The following is a 17,775-nucleotide window of genomic DNA, read 5'->3' as shown; positions in this document are numbered from 1 at the left end:
CACGTTTGGGGGAGTTCAGAATGTCCCTTTTGGACATGCGAAGGGGAGATGCCTGTTAGCCCAGCAGAGAGTGGAGGACACAGCTGGACGCAGGATTCTGCAGTTCGGGGCAGAGGTGTGCAAGGGAAATGCTGACATGTCAGTGGGGCTTAAACCACGAGAAGAGACGACTAGGAAAGGCAGTGCGTGTGGACTGAGATGAGAAGAGGCTCAAGGACTAGGCTGTGGGTCACGCGCACATTCAGAGAACGGCGAGTTCAGGACACACCAGAAGAGGAAAGTGTAAAGTCATCAGGAAGGTGACAAGAAAATTAAATCAAATAGACTTCTGAAGGGTCGTGGGACATCCTTATACCCAGGAAAAAAAAAAAAAACAGAGAGAGAGAGACCAGCTGTGCAATGTGTTGTGGATAGGAGAGAAAGAAAAAAGGACAGAAAATTAAATACTGGTTTAGAAATGTGGAGATCACTGGTTACTCTGAAAAAGAAACTATGAGTGGAATAGTGGAAGTAAAGCTTGATTGGATGGAGTCGAGGGAACTGAAGGCAAGAATTCAAGACAGAATACAAGCAAGTTTTTATCTTTTAAATAGAACATAGAAGAAGGGTGTTTACTAAAGATAAATATGTATTTCATAGACAATTTATGTATCAGAGACGGAAGAATGGAGAGGAAAAAAGCTTCACTGTGTGTGTGTCTCTGTGTGTGTGTGTGTGTGTGAGAGTGTGTGTGTGTGTGTTTGAGTGTGTGTGTGTGTCTTAACAGACATTACCACCATCTGGGTACTTTGATCAAAATAATTCCCTTCAAGTAAATATTGATGACACCATGGAGGGTGGCAAGCGGGGCACAATCGCAGGGCCAACAAGAGCCAGGAGCAGGGACAGACCATTCCCAGTCACCATGGAGCAGAGACCACAGGCCCTAAGGCAGGGGGCTGGGCCCATAGCAGATCTCTTTTCTGGCCTCTAAGGGCTCAAAGCAGGAAAAACAAAGGTCTTGTAGAAAACAGATAAAAGAGGAGTTGGGCTGCTGAGGGGATCAAGAGAAAACGTGTGGAACAGACAAATAGGGAAATGCAAGCAGAGGCAAGCAGGAAAGCGCAGTGAGATAGGTCAATCTGGGTGAATGTTTTCTCCAGGCTGTGATCAGCCACAGGGACAGAAACAGAGTAGGCAGAGCTGGATGGGGTGCTGATGTCAGGAGGAAGCAAGGAAGTCAGGAGTCCCAGGGGAATGATTACCTCAGTCCTTTGCATTGGGGCATTTGTCTCAGATGACTATTAGTAATTCAATAGCCCAGCCTGGGCATGATATAGTAAGACCCCATCGCTTAAAAAAAAAAATCTCTGTATCTATCTGTGTGTATGTGTGTGTGTGTGTGTGTGTAAAAACAAACAAAATAAAGTAGAGCCGTATATTTTGTTGGTTTACCATATTTATCTGTGTTGCAGGCAAAAAAGCCAGGCTCCAATGTAGTGAGTAAATGAACGAAAGGGAATGACATATAGGCACAGTGGTCCTCCCTCTGGCACAGCCTTCACTTTGAGGAGCCTGGACGTTGTCCTGAGGAAAATGGGAAGCCAGTGGAGGGTTCAGTGCCACAGATGGACGTGACCTGCGTTTAGATGTAGCTATGATAACTCTAAAGCTGAGAGGGATCTCTGAAGATGGTGTGTCTGTCTCTAAGTCAAAGCTCCTGTTTATTCCATTCTAGTGCCTTTGTTTTTAATTTGTTTTTCATTTTTGAAGGACTGGGTCCCACTTAAAGTTCTAATTGAAACTAGGGACTGCTCCCTCCCAAAAGAAAAGCCACACACAGACTCTACTCTATTTGGCCAATGACTTCAGGGGTCAATGTCAAGCACACTGAGGTTTTCTGGGATAGTCCCTCATCTCCATGTTGCAGGTGGGCTCACTGAGGCTCAGAGAAGTTTCACAAAGTTATGCTAAAAAGGTCTGGGTTGAGTGAGAAGATGTACCTGCATCCTGATACAGTGGCCTGGAAGGGCCAATGTATGGGTTTCTCTCTATCACACCTCCTCTAGAAAATTCCAGTCCATCTTTCACATGTCTCAGCAAAGAAACTTCTCTGACATCGTTCTGATGTCATTGATCCCAAACATTTAATTACTCTCCACCAGAAGATCACAGTAATATACTGAAAAAATACACAACTGTGAACACAAAGCTATGTGTGTTTAAAACAGTCAGGCCTGAGCAAATTATTTCTTCATCAATACATGGGCTCTGTTGGAAGAAGCTTCCAAGTCAATCCAAACATCCTTCTACCTTTGCAGAGAACATGATGGACCAGAGGGACTTGACGGGAACATTTATATAGGAGCTCACAGCTCACTATTTTTAATAGATGACATGAGGGAAGAAAACTGAATACCAGACTAGCTACTTCAACTAAGTTTTGATGTTAAGGTGAAAAATGGGTCATTGATATCTTTAAGAAGTACACATTGAAACATCTAAAATTACATATTAGGTCCAAAAAAATGTTTCTAATATATGATAAAGACTACCCAGATGTAGTGGCTAACACTTATAATTTCAGAGACTCTAGAGGCTAAGAGACAGCACAATAATTTGAGCTCAGGAGTTAGAGGCTGCAGTGAGCTATGATTATGTCACTTTCCAGCCTGGGGAAAAGACCCAGACCCTATGTCTTAAAAAAATAAAAATGTGGGCTTGGTGTGGTAGCTCATGCCGGTGATCATGACACTCTGAGAAGCCAAGGTGGGAGGATCACTCAAGGTCAGGAGTTGAAGACCAGCCTGAGCAAGAGTGAGACTCTATCTCTACTAAAAATAGAAAGAAATTAGCTGAACAACTAAAAATATATAGAAAAAGTTAGCCGGGCATGGTGGCGCATGCCTGTAATCCCAGCTACTCAGGAGGCTGAGGCAGGAGGATTGATTGAGCCCAGGAGTTTGAGGTTGCTGTGAGCTAGGCTGACACCACGGCACTCTAGTCCGAGACTCTGTCCTTCAAAAAAAAAAATTATATATAGATAAAAAAAAAAATGTCATCATGGAAAGAATAGAAGGAAAAAATAAATAAATAAACTGGACAAAATTTATTTCAAAGAGAAGCAATTTAGAAATTCTTAAAAAAAAACTGATGAATTCTGGGGTCAAAGAAGAAAATATGAAAATATGTAACTTTCAAAATAATGATGTAAGCTGATTATAGGATACTACCAACCCTATATCAGAAGTAATCATACGTAGAAAAATACAAATTGAATAAAGTAAAAATCATGTCAAGCTTCAAAAAACAATTAATGAAATGAAAAAGACGAAGAAAAGAAAGGAAATCCATTACAAAAAGAGCACAAAACTATTTTCAACGTTCCTTTTGAAAGGCACCATGTAGGCCATGCCTGTAATCCCAGAACTTTCAGAGGCTAATGGGGGAGAACTGCTTGAGGCCAGGAGTTCAGTCCAGCCTGGGCAACACAGCAAGATCCCTACTGCTACCCCAAAAAAATCTTTTTTCAAAGGAACATTTGTATTATATAGAAAGAAATCAACAGGTCACAACTTAACCATCATATGCAATCACCTTAACACTCATTGGTCCCAGTGTCCCCCCATTTTTCACATTACTGTGTGCATCCCTCCCTCATTCTGTCCATATGTGTCAATCTCACCTTCTTCCTCTAGCTCTTTTTTTTTCTTTTTTGTGTTTCCCCCCTGAGTTTCAGCCCCTCTCCTCTTCTGCTCTTTCTCCCCTTCTTCCCTCTCTCTATTCCTTTTCTTCTGCCTGTCCTGCTCCATTCTGCAAACTTGCTTCACCTCTGCCAGGGGAGAGTTGAGGCAGGGCCCTGAGGAGATCAGCTGCTTCTCCCCAGGGAGCCAAGTCCCTAAGACAGGGTCACCACAGAGGAGACGGAAATTGATAGGCAACAGAGAGATAAGGTATAGTTTATAGTTTTATATATATAAAAAGATCAGATATAACACAGGAGAGGGCACCTAGGAGACTGGCATATCACCATAAAAGCCAGCAAGGTTAGATTCATAGAGGTTTTTATAATCACAGACATCAATTACCAGTTGTCAGAGTAACATATTTGCATATCAGGGAATGCAGTTGCTAGGGGATACAGGTAGTGGGCTAGGGTCAAAAGTCCTCTCAAGGGGCTTCTGATCTATCTAGGTGAACAAACAGGTACAAAGTCTTTCAGGGGCTAGCTTCTAAGAGGTAGTTGTCAATTAACAAAGGTAAAACAAAAGAGGTATAGTGACTCTCTGTTTCTTTGATTAGGTATGGTGGAATTAAAAGGTAGACAGGAGAGAGCAGGAAGCCCATCTCTAATAAACAGGTTGTTTGGGGGGGGGGCGCTTCTCTGGGCAAAGTGCACTCTTTGTCTCCGGCTCCCATCTGAGGGCCATATTTGCCTTGTCTTGTTTTTCAAAACACAGGGAAGCTCACAGATTTTGAGATACCTGGAAGCCTTCCTGGAAAACATCGCTACCTGAGATTTGAGAGCTCTCCCATGAGAGCAGCCTCCAATAAGTGAACCATTGAGTCCACACATTCCTTCAGGGCAAAAACCTGCAAACTCCTGTTTCTGTCTTTAATATAGTAATATAGGGTTACACAATAAAATAATGATCTTATGGGCCACATTTCATTAATTCCTCAATCATATTTTCCCAACACACTTCTTGTTCCTTTTTCCCAAGTCTTTTCACTGTCCCCACTCTCCATATATTTCTGCCTCTTTCTTCCCTGTCTCTGCTCCCCCTCTGTTCTCCTTGGTAAAATCCCTATTCCCTGTCACGGCCCCTTGATTCCACTCTCTGCCACCCCAGGTCCCTACACTTCCTCCCTCCTGTGGTTCCCCCTATGCTCTCCTTGTCACCAGGTGGCCCCTCTTGTTGTCCCAGCACCATGCTGCTGTCTCCCCCAACTCTGTCTGCCTGTGTCTCCCCCTTGGCTGCCCCTGTCCTTCTTTTGCTGAAATTCAAGCTCTTCTCTGCATTTCTCCAGTCGCTTTTCTCCCCCTGCTACTTTCCCAGATCCTTCTTTCACTCTTACTGTCTCTTTGCAAATCCTTCACCCATCCTCGACTTTGCATTCTGTTTTGCGCATTCTCAGTTTTTCTGTTTCCTCCCAGTCTGTCTCTCCTGATCCCCTGTGCCCACAGTCAAAGGGAGGGGAACACGGTGAGATGTCCGACTCCAAGAAGGGCGGCATTTCCCAGTGGGCGTCATTTGGGACCAACAACACTGGCTGTCTCCAGAAGGGACCATGGTCACCTCCCCCAACGCGGAATCGCAGGAAGGGGTGACTGCTAAGAGTCCTGGGGAGCAGAAGGGCCCGGCCCAAGGAGGAAGGGGGGGTGAGGGGGGTCTGCAGAATCCCTGGACCAGGGAGAGGACAGGGCTCCCCAGGACTGGGCTGCGGCGCCGCCCCGCAGGGGCCCAGAAGGGCGAGGCTTGGGGACCCGAAGGGCCTGAATCCACCTGAGGGTGAGGACTTTACATGGCTCAGGGGGGAGGAGAGGTAGGAACCTGTTTCAAGCAGGAAAACGGCGCCAAAGGAGGCGTCTCGCGGCCTGAAGGCAGAAAGACTGGGGACAGGAAAAGCCTCTCAGTGATTTTCTCCAACCCAGGCGACCCCGCACCCGGGGCGACGCCTGACTTCCTTGGGGAGAAGGGAATGCTGTGAGGATTTAAGGTCTGTAAGACACTCCAGATCCCAGGTATGGAAGCGCGGGAAGTCTGAGAAGCCGAGGTTCAATCTTAACACGTTAAGATTAAGGAAACTCACGCGCAGCCACGCCACACTCCCTCCACGCGATCTGCTTCCGGGTCCACAGAATGCTGCGCGCGCAGGAGACCCAGGCCTGGGCGGGGCCGGCGAGGGTGTGGGCGGGGCCGGCGAGGGTGTGGGCGGTGGCCGGCGAGGGTGTGGGTGGGGCCTAAGTGTTGGTGGGCGGGGCCTGGAGGGCTGTGGGCGGGGCCTGAGCTTCCCTCCGCCTTGCTTTTGGACTGTCTCTGCAAGGCTTTGGAGGGGTTGGGGGACCCAACACAGGCGGAAGAAGCTCAGGGGACTGAGAGTTGGGATCACTCTGGCGGGATCCGCGTGGGTTGTTATTGCATCCAGGGAAGTTCCTTCCATTCAAATTCTTGTTAGCAATTTAATTAAACAGCCCCAGAATTGAGTGCGAAGGGGATACAATCTAGAATGTGAAATACAAATCTCTGGGTGGACAGAAGGTGCAATTTCATGCTGATGCCCTACAGAACACAATGGAAATCCTTTCCATTTCTATTCCCCATTTACTGCGGAGGCAGTCAACCCTGTGCTCAGTTCCAGAGACTTTCATAGGGACAACACCTGAGGTGCAAGGCATGGAAACCTAAATCCAGTAATAAGTTAGGTCGCCAATTGTTGCTTTTAAAAAAGCAATAACTTTTTAAAGTAGATATTAATTAGTTTTTCCTTACACTTGGTACACTTCTTATGTTATTCCACTGAAGATAAGTTAACCTGAAATACTTTAGAGGTAAACTTTGTTGACATCACAATGTTGTTATGTCAGTAATTTCCAAATACAGTGTAATTTAAAATTGACTTTATGTGCATTCTGAAAACCTTCTTTTTATTTGAAAATGGTAATGTATTTTAGGTCTTTGTTTTATCTTTCTGAATGTTTTGTTACGTATGGACAACAGAGGTATTTGCATTTATTTTCCCTAAAGAATAATTTTGCAAAAGTTTTAAGAGTATATGGCAGGTAGACTATTCTCCTTCATAAGAACCCTGGTAAAAGGAAAATTTGATTATCAAATTTTAAATACCTTCATTTCTACCGGCGTTAATGTTATGGCAGCATCTGTGAGTTAACATGTACTAAGAGTATGTTTTTCTCTAACATCAATGTGGAAAATTTCATTCATGGAGAAATGGTAATAAATTTAAATATGATCATGCACACGAGGAAACTTAGCATATTTAACATTTTATCAGCATGAAATGAGCAGAATGTCCTGGCATGGCACACAGATGAATACAAGAATCTGCATGTTTTTAATAGTTGCACTGTCCAGACTAGAATTTGGATCTTTACAAGGTAGATGGATTCTGTATTATGCAATAATGCTAAGTAACTATGTTGTCAGGAAGGAACTTTTAACCTAGACTTCCCCGATCCCAATAAAATTAATGTGTTGATTCTGAAATTTTTGGTTGAACTCAAAATAGTAGACAAGAAGCTGAGTATACCCAAAAGTCTTGAATTTATTTTGCATATGGGGAATTTTGCTGCTTCTAAAAATTTCAAGGAAGCAACATGAGCATTCTTATTAATGAGAAATAAAAAAAGGATATTTTCTCAGCCACAGAAATATTTTCACATATGGTCTCTGTAATAGCATTATAAGACAGACACAAATTACTAAGGATTTAAAATTTTTTTCTAACTAGGAACTACTTTCACCTATTGAGTATATATTATACCCTATACCATAAAAAAGAGAATGAGCAATTTTTGTTATATTTGTCTTTTCAAAGTTTAAGATTTTCTGAAGTCTAGATGGGACAAAAGACAGAATGTACATATCCTAACACAGATGGAACAATAAAATATTCATTATTGTCAAAAAATAAATTTAGACGTAGGAGAGATTTTATACAAAAGGATTATTGCAATAGGGAGAATGTGTCAACCACAGGCTCCACAAATGTCTGAGAGTCACAAAGAAAAGAACTTTTGTTTTATATGAAGTAGTACACAAGTCTACAAAGCACCAGGTGTCGGGCAGTGGATGAGCCCCTGGGACATACAGGTACTCTGGGAATATTTTGGCCTAAAATCAGCCTATTTGGGGAGGGGTTGTCCAGGAGGAGAGCTTGTTCTGATTTCCAATGACCTAGGACAGTCCAAAGTTTGGGGGCCTGGAAGGAGTGAAACTTAACTAAGGTCTCATTAAGTTAAGTAGCACTGGCCAGGTGTGGTGGCTCATGCCTATAAACTCAGCACTTTGGAAGCCAAAGGTGGAAGGATTCCTTGAGGCCAGGAGTTTGAGATCAGCCTGAGCAAGAACAAGACCTGGCCTCTACAAAAAAAAAATAATAATAATAATACAAAAATTAGCCAGCGTTCCAGTGTGAGCCTGTAGTCCTGGCTATTCTGGAGGCTGAGGCAGGCAGATTGCTTGAGCCCAGGAGTTGGAGGTTGCAGTGAGCTATGATGATGGCACTGCACTCTAGCCAGGGTGACAGAGCAAGACCCTGGCTCAAAAAACAAACAAACAAAAAACCCCAGCATTGTTCTTATTGATCAGTGGGGACAATTAGAGAATTATAAGACAAAGGGTAGGAATTTGGTTAGCCTTTGTCTAGCTTTCTCCTATATAAATAAGGGACTTAATAAAGTGCTATGGGGCAGGTGTGGCTCACGCCTGTAATCCTGGCACTCTGGGAGACCAAGGTGGGAGGATCACTCAAGGTCAGGAGTTGAAGACCAGCCTGAGCAACTAACATGAATCACCTGAGAACTAACGTGATTTCACAGGTTCAGAGCTGGAGGGTAATTTGCCTCAGGATGAATTGTTCCTTGAGTCTTAACCTATATCTGATTTACATGAGACTCTGGACATTGCACTTTTGAGTTGATCCTGGAATTAGTGAAGACATTTGGTCTAGTGAGATGGAATAAATGTATTTTGCATTTCAGAAAAACGTGAATTTGGGGGGCCAGGGATAGAATACTAGGTTGGAATTAGTTCTCCAAAGTTAATGTGTTGGAAACTTAATCCACAATGCAACAATATTGAGAGGTGGGATCTTTGAAAAATGATTCAAAGCTCTCATGAGCTAATTAATGCCATTATGATGAGTACAGGTTAATTATCATGGAATTGTGTTCCTAATAAATACATGAAGTCAGTCCCCCTCCTTTCAAGCATGCTCTTTTGCCCTACTACCTCCTGTCCTGAAATGAGGTAGCAAGAGGGGACCCTACCAGATGTTGGCACCTTCATATTGGACTTCCCAGCCTTTATATGAACCAAATGAATTTCTGTTCATTATAAATTACTCAGTCTGCAGTATTCTGTTATAGCAACATAAAATGGACAAAGACAAGCTATATTGAAAGGGAAGATGCAAATAAAAAATAATAAACTAAAATAGAAGTAAATAGCAAGAAATGTGAAATTCCCGTATGAGGAAAGCTGTTATGTTTACATATATAGATAAAATAGATTTAAAGAAATGGACATTTTAAATTATTTTCTTTGATAGAAAGATTAATCAGAATTTTTCTGGGAATATATTTTGTTACAATGTTTATATACATATATGCTCATATATTCACATATGTAATGTTTATATATATTCACATAAATAAAAGTTTACATATGTATTATCAAAATATGAAAAAAACCCTGATTCTGTATAGCCCCACCAGTAATTAAATCATATTACAAAGCCTGTGTAAGAAACACAGTGCATAGTTATGTAAATAGACTGAGTGACCATGGAAATAGAAAGTTCATAAATTAAAAAATGTAAATTGTATGATAATAACATAAAGCTTAGGAAATATATTATTATAATATGCTTATATTACATATAAAATAAGGTCACTTTAAGGTATAAAGAGATATTACATATATGAAATAAATATAATAAATATATAATAATAAGATGTTTTATGTAAACCCTTACCAAAACCTAAAATAACCAAAGAGTTATAGCTAATAATCCAACAAACAAGTTCAATAAAAGTTCACATTATTAGTTCTAAGGAGAAATATATATTGATAGTGTTAAAAGCTTAACAATAAAAAGAGGAAGGTTCCAAATGAATACTATAAGTTCTTTCCTCAAAAAACTAGGGAAAAAAACAAACAAAATAAATCCAAAGCAAGATATTAATAGTACAGATTAGGTAGCACAGAAATTGGGAACATTCAAAATAAGAAAATAACTATACATATAATATATGTATAATATATATAAAGTGCAATTTGTCATTTATTTATTTATTTAGTCTCCAAGAACATAAGCAATTGTATCTATGAGTTTCTAGTAAGGGAAAGACACAGCTGCTAATATAACTGATGAAGTGTATAAATGGAAGATCTTAAAGAACTCACCAAATTATGTATATTTCTACTACTTTAAACAGAAAAGACAAAACTGGCTTTGAGTCAGAATTTATAGTACATATTTTTCTCAGAAATTTTGTATATTTTATAATTGCATTTACTTATTTTTGAGTGCTTTTTAATGTTACAGTTTAAAATAAATTGTAAATACTTTAAGTTGACGAGATATTTTTATCTACATGTACCTAGTGAAATAATTACTACATTCAACAAAATTAATATATCCATCTCTTCATATAGGTACTTTTTTATTTGATGATAAGAAGACATCAAATCTCTCTTAGCCAAGTAGAATACAACATTATTAACTGTAGTCATTAAGCTCTATATTAGATCTCTAGAATTATTTCTCCAATATGACAATAACTGAATCTTTGTATGCTCTGTTGCATTTCTCCCCACTTCCCCCCATCCTGCCCCTGGTAACCACCATTGTTTTCTGTTTCTACGTATTTAATTTCTTTTGGATTTCACATGTGAGATAATGCAGTATTTTTCTTTCTGTGTCTAGTTTATTTTACTTAACATAATACCCTCTAGTTTCATCCAGGTTTTGGTAAAGGGCAGGATCTTCTTTTTTAAGGCTGAATAATATTCCACTGTGTACATACACCACAATTGCTCTAGCCATTCCTTCATTTATGGGCACTTTGGCTGGTTCCATATCTTAGCTACTGTGAAGACTGCTGCAGTGAACATGAGATGGAAATATCTACACAAGATGCTGATTTCATTTCCTTTTGATATATACTTAGAAGGATAATTGCAAGATCATACGGTAGATCTATTTGTAATTTTTTGAGAAACTTCCACATCATTTTCCATAATTGCTGTACTACTTCACATTGCCACTAATAGTATACAAGGGATCCCTTTACTCCACACCTTTGATGACACTTGTTATCTCTTGTCTTTTTTTATAAAAAAAGACATTATAATAGCCATTCAAGAAGTCAGCTGGGCACGGTGGCTCACGCCTGTAATCCTAGCACTCCAGGAGGCCGAGGCAGGAGGATCGCTCAATGTCAGGAGTTCAACACCAGCCTCAGCAAGAGTGAGACTCTGTCTCTACTAAATATAGAAAGGGATTAGCTGGACAACTAAAAACATATAGAAAAAATTAGCTGGAATATGGTGGCGCATGCCTGTAATCCCAGCTACTCGGGAGGCTGAGGCAGAAGGACTGCTTGAGCCCAGGAGTTTGAGGTTGCTGTGAGCTAGGCTGACGCCACGGCACTCTAGCCCAGGCAACTGAGCAAGATTCTGTCTCAATGAATAAATAAATAAATAAAAGAATTCTGATCTCCAAGCCTCAGATTCCTGCCCAAAACTGTATCTCAGGGGCAAAATCGCATCGCCTGGGATAAGCCTGACTACATCTGAGAGATAACCAAGTCTCCAGGAGCAGAGAAAACAAGGACAACAACTTGATGAAGCTGCCTGCTAATTACTCCCCAACTTCTTCGGTTTCAACTGACAATGATCACTGTTTTTTTTCTCTTTCTCTTTGTCTCTATAAAATCAGCAAGCCACTTGGCCTCACTGCTGGCATCTCCCTTGTCTTCCTTGGACCATGCCACCCCCCTGCTCTCTTTCCCCACTCTCTTTCTCTCTCTCTCTCCTCTAAGAAGATAAAATAAACTTTTTGTACCTTTATATCCTAATCTCTGCATGAGAAATCTTTCTCCACCCATGCTATGAGCACCTACTAGGCTTTCCACCCTAACACTAGCACTCTGGGAGGCTCTGGGAGGAGGATTGCTTGAGGTCAAGAGCTCTAGAACAGGTGGAGTGAGAGTCAGAGACTCCATCTCTACTAAAAATAGAAAACAAATTAACCAGGTGTGATGGTGCATGCCTATAGTCCCAGCTACTTGGGAGGTTGAGACAGGAGGATTCCTTGTGCCCAGGAGTATAAATTCAAAGAATTTGAAATCAGTATGTCTAAGATATCTGAACTTTGTGTTTACTGTGCTATTATTGAACAGCCAAGTTATAGAGTAAGACTAAGTGTCCATTAGCAGATGAATAGATACAGAAAATGTGGTGTACAATACAGAGTGGAATCTACTCAGCCTTCAAAAGAAGGAAGTTCAGTTTCCCACGTGTGGATGAACATGGAGGACATTTTGCTAACTGAAGGAACCAGGCATAAAAATACAAGTATTTGATGTTTTCACTTATATGTGGAATGCAATTGGAGTAGAGTATTGGTTATCACAGGCTGAAAGATGAGAAATAGGTTTGTCAATAGGTACAAAGTTTCAATTCAACAGCAGGAGTAAATAAGTTTTGGTGGTGATGGATACAGATATAAGCTTGAATCCATTATTCCTCATTATATAGGTATCTCATGATATTTCTTTGTTCCCCACAAATATATACAATTATAATTTGTTGATATATAATAAAAATTTTAGAAACTCATATTCCAGTTCTTGTACTCTGTACTGGTTCTAAAATGGATATCCTTGCTTTTTTCTTAAGAGAAAACTGTTCCCATATCCACAAACTATAACTTTTCATAGATGTGGTTACTAATTCTTTGACTGCTTGTTTCATAATAGGTTACTAGAATGTTTTATTAATTACTTTTTGTTTTGATTTATAGTTGATGGTTTTTAAGCATCTATTATGCAATATAACTTGTTTTCCTTTCAATTGTGAGATAGCCATATGTTTTTTGTCAATTGGTGTATATCTTAGGATTCCTCCTTTCAAGGCTAACATAGGTTTTCCTATTGTGTTTTAGTCATAGGTGGTTTCAAACTAGACTTCCACAATATTAATTGGGATCACATGTAATCACCTTTTGTTTATTAAACAATATTATTGCTTGTGTGTTTCTAAAAATTGAATTTTATCTTTGTCAAGTTTCATAGATATGTTTAATATCAGTATTACTTTTTTTTTTTTTTTTTTTTGAGACAGAGTCTCGCTTTGTTGCCCAGGCTAGAGTGAGTGCCGTGGCGTCAGCCTAGCTCACAGCAACCTCAAACTCCTGGGCTCGAGTGATCCTTCTGCCTCAGCCTCCCGAGTAGCTGGGACTACAGGCATGCGCCACCATGCCCGGCTAATTTTTTTTATATATATATCAGTTGGCCAATTAATTTCTTTCTATTTATAGTAGAGATGGAGTCTCGCTCTTGCTCAGGCTGGTTTTGAACTCCTGACCTTGAGCAATCCGCCCGCCTCGGCCTCCCAAGAGCTAGGATTACAGGCGTGAGCCACAGCGCCCGGCCTCAGTATTACTTTTGATGTAATATCAAATTTATCAATGTGAAATGTTTGTTTACATGCTGTAATTAATTGGTAACTTATATTTCTTTATATCATGTAGATCTCTCTCCTGAATTTGTAATAAAAATTGTACCACCAAAAGGGAAGACCAATGCAGGAGAAGTATTCCAAACAGTAACATTGGAAAGCCATGACATTGAAGACTTTTCCTTTCTGGATGTCCAGAAAAAGATACATGACTTTGAGTGTCAATGGGGAGATGATGAAGGAAGTTACAAAGCATTGCATATGACCCAGAAAGGAAATCTCACTGGTAGACGAGATCAATATGATAGAAGGGATGCATAGGAAGCAAGCTTATTACAAATAGGTGTGAATGAATCTTTATGTCACATGTACCTCAACTGCAGCTATTGCAAAGTAAAAGGAAAGTTGACGAATGTAATCAAGTCAGTCTATCAACAACCGTTCCTCACTTTCACCACTTCAACAAATTCCTTCCTATGTCAAAACCCATATTTCTAAAAAATATGAGAATGATGTAATGTTTTCTTCATCACTGACACAAGGACAAACAGTAAACAACGGTGGAAAACCTTACAGATGTACTGAATGTGGCAAGGTGTTCACTGAAAATTTACATGTTGCATGTCATCAGAGAATTCATACCAGAGAGAAGCCTTACAAATGTAATGAATGTGGCAAAGCCTTTAGTGTACTTCCAAATTAACTATCCACTAGGCAATCCATATTGGATGGAATCCTTACAAATGTAAGGATTTCAGTGTGGCAAGGCCTTCACTCAAAATTCACACCTTGTTAGGCATCAAAGTTTTCACAGTATAGAGAAACCTTACAAGTGTTATGAGTGTCACAAAGCCTTTAGTCTTCCTTCAATCCTAACTACACATCAGATAATCCACACTGGAGAAAAACCTTACAAAATTAATGAATGTGGCAAGGCCTCCACTCAAACTTGACACCTTGCATGTCACAGGAGAAGGCATGCTAAAGAAAAACCTTATAAATGTTACAAGTATGGTAAGGTCTTCAGGCATAATGACTCCCTGGCAATCAATAGAAGAGTTCCTCCTCGTGAGAATCTTACAAGCGTTATGTGTGTGGCAAAGCCTTCAGTGTCCGTTGACCCCTAACGACCCATAGATAATCCATACTGGAGGGAAACCTTACAAATGTAGTGAGTGTGGCAAGGCCTTCACTGAAAATTCACACCTTGTATGTCACAGGAGAAGGCATACTGGAGAGGAACCTTACGAGTGTAATGAATGTGGGAAAGCCTTTAGATTACGTTTGGGCCTCACTACCCATCAGACAATCCATACTAGAGTAAAACTTCACAAATGTAAGGCATGTGGCAAGGTTTTCACTCAATGTTCACAACTTACAAATCATCGAAGAATTCATACTGAAGAGAAACCTTACAGATGTAATGATTGTGGCAAACTCTTCAGTGAACAATCAAAGCTTGCAAGGCATCCCATAATCGACACTTGAAAGAAACCATACGAATGATTGTGGCAAGGTCTTTAGTCACAACTCACTCCTTGCATGACGTTAGAAAATTCATTCTCAAGAGAATCTTTACAAATGCAGACTATAGCAAACCCCTCATGAGTTCAAGGGTTAACACTGGAGAGCCCATGCTAAAGAAAAATCATAATTTTATGTGGAAGAGGCTTTTTTTCGTGCCTCACAACCCACTGAACATCAAAATACACATCTTTGATGAAAGCAAACAAATGTGTAAGTTGAGGCTATTGCCCAGGGGCTATAAATGTGGGTGAGGATTTGTATGAGGAACGACTCAATCTCTAATTCTCCATGATTAACCTTTGATATTACACACTGTAAAATAATTATAGATCCAAATATGTTCAAACTTATGGCATGATATATATCAAAGGTTCCAGGGCATTTGCAGATGGCCAATTACTTTGAAGTCACAAAATATTTTATTCATTTATTTGAGGATTCTTGAAAAGACTACTTTACTTCTCATAACTTTCAACTTGAACTTTGAAAACGTACTGTTATGCCTCTTTCACTGCCTTTCATTGTGGTCTGTGGGAAAGAATCCATTGCATGGCAGGGCCTGCTTTAAGGGTGAGGATCACTTCTGTCCATGTTTCTATAAGAAGAAGGATGCTGCCCTTGAATATTAAGTACCGTCTGAATTAGCATTTCGGAGGTGCAGAGAATAATGTGAAAGTATGATGTCACTCATCTTGCTCAATGTGTTCAGAATTCTCTTCTCCTGACAGGAGGGCACTGTAGGTAAAAGGAGACAAAGCTCAATCAAGTGACCATAATACAGAGCACATCAAGACCTTAAAACACTAGGGTTTCTATAGGAAGAGAAGTAGGTTATTGAGGACTGATTATATGCCAGAAATAATGCTGAGAAAACGCTAGCCACCTGTGCCATTGAATGGCAATAGCTACTGCATAGCAAAGATTGATGAAAAATTAGTCTTATTTTTGAAAATTAAGATAGAACAGTTATCAGGGTGGAAAGTTTAATCAAAAGAACCAGAGTAGCGTTCTCTGAGTAGGATTCACATCTAACTGCTGAGATTAGAACTTGCTGCTGCTTTTTTCAGAATGTATTGTAGATCTAATGTTTTATATAATGTATTCTTATTTCATACCTATGAATTCATCACATTCTTTTCCAACATAGTTTTATCCTACCTCAGTAGGGCACATCATAATAGAAAATAACAATGTACCATTAGGTTGTTAAAGTTGAATGATGCAGAACAATTTTTTTCTTGGTGGAATCAATCATGTATAATTTTTAAAACCTAGAATCATACATTGCAGTTGTTATTCTCTCCAAATGATGTCTTAAGATACTGACGCAGGTATAATGAAAATCCCATAGATATGCAATTTCAGACTCTTAAACCCCCAAAGCTTCATCACTGTTGGTGAACATGTACTGTATTGTATTTCCACTTGCCTCTTTTTGTGTGCCAAATAAGATCCATGGTATGCATCTGGATTTACATAAAGTGAAAATACAAATATAGTAAGAATATGAAAAATGTAACGAAATAAAAGAAAGTGTAGTGTATAAGGGTAAAAATACGTCTTTTTTGTCCTAGGAATGATCAGTGATGTCATTTGGAAAGATTAATGTTCATTAAATTCCTTTTAAGAATGAACATACACGACGAGAATATTCTTTCATTTTGATAAACTAGAGATTTATATATTCACCCTTGTAATATTTTGGTAATTTTAACTTGTGACAACTCCCCTGGAACTAGATTGAACCCTACCTAGCATTTGGTTTGAATAATGAGAATGATGACGCCAAACAGTGAAGTCTTACGAGAATGTTTATTACATAACGTGGCTTCCTGGGGAAAGATGGGTAGACTTCCGAGACTGGTCCAAAAATAGATTGAGAAAACAGGAATAAGTAATTAGCTTGGAATGTTATGATCACTAAATGGTGGGGTTGGGTGTGAGTCCCCCCCACCCCTGTGTTTTGAACTTCCATCTGCTGCCAAAGGAATGCACACCCAGGAACTATCAGCTGGACAGGTTGGAAAGGACAGGAAGAGGGAGTGCAGAGGTCAGTAGGGGTCAGTGGTCTAACTTCACAACTGCCAGAGCCAGCCGGCGACGTGCGGCACCTGGAGTTAGGGGGCGAGGCTGAGAAATGAAGGGACAACAAACACATGGGGACAGGAGGACGGAGTCCTTGGTGACTGCCATGCCGCGTTTATTTCAGTTGCTGTATTTATACAGATAAGAACAAAGGAGAAGTGAAATGCAATGGAACAGGTGGTCCATGTCTTCATTAAACCAGAAAACAAAACAGTTCTTGTTTCTTTCACCCTTAAGTCATTTTGATAGCCCTTTCCCTCGCTTAAGCAGTTTTCTAATCTACAACTTAACTTTCTTCTGATATCAATAAAGCTACAAATTCTCAACTATGATCACTCAGACAGTTCAAGGAAAAGAGCACCCGAGCGTGATTGACAGTCCTGGGAAAGGAGTGTGCAGGGCTTCGGGGGGCTATAAGCTACGGGGGCTGTGTGCACAGGATGACTTCAGTGACCTTCTCTAATTATCTGCGACTGCTATCTCCAGCACCCTCCGCCAGCTGGAAGACAGGCCAAGAATGTCAGAGCTCTGAGTTAAGGCGCCAGGTGCTATGTCTCAAGGACCCCAGTTTTCCAGGCAGCAACCGCACTTTAACTCTGCCGTGTCGGGGACACAATGGACACCGACTTTGCAATACAACACCGAATGTTTACGCTTGAAACTCCTGAATTCTTGGTTCAGAAGACCCCAATTTTCTTCACAGTAATCGTGTATACATTTCTTTTTCTGCTGCGCCGACACGTCTCATTATACA

At 40.3% G+C, this 17,775-nt stretch overlaps 1 protein-coding gene and 1 long non-coding RNA gene across 3 annotated transcripts in view; one reads left to right on the top strand and one right to left on the bottom strand.

Moving 5' to 3' along the window:
- Positions 1 to 5,845, bottom strand: part of LOC105859971 (uncharacterized) — a 28,001-nt gene extending 22,156 nt beyond the window's left edge. For both annotated transcript variants that reach the window (XM_075998940.1, XM_075998941.1), the window contains exon 1: positions 5,794 to 5,845. The gene's annotated coding sequence lies outside the window, so the exon portion shown is untranslated. The remainder of the gene's footprint in view (positions 1 to 5,793) is intronic.
- Positions 5,846 to 7,769: 1,924 nt separating this feature from the next.
- On the top strand, positions 7,770 to 13,822 carry LOC142865751 (uncharacterized). The gene is made up of 2 exons (XR_012915881.1): positions 7,770 to 7,814; positions 13,483 to 13,822. It is a non-coding gene; the product is annotated as an uncharacterized LOC142865751 (long non-coding RNA).
- Positions 13,823 to 17,775: the final 3,953 nt, after the last annotated feature.

Source organism: Microcebus murinus, chromosome 32 (assembly GCF_040939455.1).
Source record: "Microcebus murinus isolate Inina chromosome 32, M.murinus_Inina_mat1.0, whole genome shotgun sequence".
Taxonomy (NCBI): Eukaryota; Metazoa; Chordata; class Mammalia; order Primates; family Cheirogaleidae; genus Microcebus; species Microcebus murinus.
The sequence above is the reverse complement of the archived record's forward strand: the minus strand, read 5'-3'. Positions and strand labels throughout refer to the sequence as shown.